Source organism: Juglans regia, chromosome 8, assembly GCF_001411555.2.
Source record: "Juglans regia cultivar Chandler chromosome 8, Walnut 2.0, whole genome shotgun sequence".
NCBI classification, from domain to species: domain Eukaryota; kingdom Viridiplantae; phylum Streptophyta; class Magnoliopsida; order Fagales; family Juglandaceae; genus Juglans; species Juglans regia.
In genome coordinates this window covers 14,459,270-14,461,622 of record NC_049908.1, presented here as the reverse complement: position 1 = coordinate 14,461,622, position 2,353 = coordinate 14,459,270, and positions in this window count along the sequence as shown.

Below are 2,353 nucleotides of genomic sequence, written 5' to 3'. Positions count from 1 at the left end.
TAATTCTAAATTAATAAAACTAATATTTAAATTAAAATCTTGAATAAATCTTGAAATAATACCTACTAATTAGGTTTTTCTTGTATTGCTGTATAAATAATATGTTGTTATTGTTTGACATATGTTAAAATATCTTGCATTGTTTGTTCATCAAAATAAACCTTAGACCCGTTCGAGAGTTATCAATCCGAATGAATGCTTGATTGATAACTCTTGAATTGTCCAGAGTGGACAGTTTGGGATTGTAAGATCTTTCTCGCAAATTATAGAACTATATCTATTGTCGTCCAACATTATGACTTTGGTAGATTCATCCATTGTTATCTGAATATGAAGTTTCGGTGATGGTGCAACGACATGTTAATCGTCAGTGCACACAACCAAACGAGCATATTTGGAGAACTACGAGGAGATGCTGTCGAAATTTAAATATTAATTTTAACTTACAATCTTGAACGGGATAGGACCAACTACCCGATAAAATGTGGCATACTCATTTATTGGTACATGATATATGATTGTTTGTTAATGCACACGTGATTGTTTGTAATGAATATAGTCGGCATGGATAAGAGTTGGATGAGAGGTAGCGATCGATTGGGTCAGAATTACAATGTATATGTTGAAGGTGTTAAGAAATTCTTGGAGTTTACATTGGGTACATGTGATAGTGATGGGCGTATCAGATGCCCATGCAGAGAATGCAGGAATTTGCGTTCTCATAAGATAGACTTGGTGAGAGAGCATCTGTTTGTCAAAGGTATACTTAAGGGTTATACTGATTGGGTCTTACACGGCGAATCATATCCAACTTCATTTGAGGCTCCACATGAAGAAGAAGAGATCGATGAAGATGTACAACCAGAGATTGTTGGAGATGAATACGATGAGGATATGGAGCAAATGTTAGGTGACATCGGTGCGGGAATGTTTATGGATGAAGGTGACACGGACACATCAAGCTCAAATGATAGGGGCCATAACACTTTTGCACGCTTGTGGAATGATTCACAGCGTGAGCTATATCCAGGATGCAGAAGACACAGTAAGTTGTCATTTACCGTAAGATTGCTTCACATAAAATCAATGTGTCGATTATCTGTTAAGGTAGTCAATATGTTACTTGAGCTATTTAAAGAGGCACTGCCGACAGACAATACTTTACCTCGTAACTTCTATGAAGCAAAAAAGTTGAAATGAGGACTTAGATTTGATTACAACGTAATACATGTATGTAAGAATGACTGCATATTATTTTGGCGAGAGAATGAGCAGTTGAACGAGTGTCCTATATGCCACGAGTCAATATGGACATCGGACAAGGCAAATGTTCCGCAAAAGGTCGTACGCCACTTTCCATTGATACCTAGATTACAACGATTATTTATGTCACGTGCAACAGCTGTAGAACGGGGTTGTCACAATTGATTCGTCAACAGGCAAGTCGTTCAAGATGCATGCTGCGGTGTTGTGGACAATAAATGATTTTCCCGCTTATAGAAATTTGTCAGGTTGGAGTACTAAGGGGAAAATGACATGTCCAACTTGTAACAAATATACCAAATCTGAATGGTTTACGTACGGGAGGAAATTATGTTTCATGGGTCATCGTCGATTTTTACCTGATGACCATAAATGGCATGGAAATTCTAGAATGTTTGATGGAACTGTTGAATGGGACCAACCTCAACCATATTTGTCTGGCGAAGATGTACTTGCACAATTTATAGATGTTGGTTGTAATGAATTTCGTAAAAAACAAAGAAAGAGAAAACGAGCTACTAATGAGTTGAATTGGACAAAGAATAGAATATTTTTTGAACTCCCGTACTGGTCGAAATTAAAATTGCGGCATAGCCTTGATGTTATGCATATTGAAAAAAATATATGCGAATCCGTATTGGGAACATTGGTGTGAATTGAAGGAAAAACAAAGGATACAATAAACTCAAGGAAGGATTTGAATCGGTTGGGAATAAGACGGGAAATGCAATTGCAAGAAATTGGTTCGTCTGTCTACATGCCGATTGGGTGCTATACATTGTCAATGAATGAAAGGGTTACATTTTGTGAGTGGTTAATGAAGATAAAATTACTGGACGGTTATGCCTCGAATCTAACAAGGTGTATGAGAACAAATGATTGGAAAATAACTGGATTAAAAAGTCATGATTGTCATGTTTTCTTACAGCATATCTTGCCTATTGGTATCCGTGGGTACTTGACCAGAGATGTGCGCGTGGCTTTGATTGAGTTGGGTGCATTTTTTAAAGACTTATGTGCTAGGACGTTCAATGTAGAAGTTTTAGATCGAATGGAATGAGAAATTGCCATAATATTGTGTAAGCTAGAA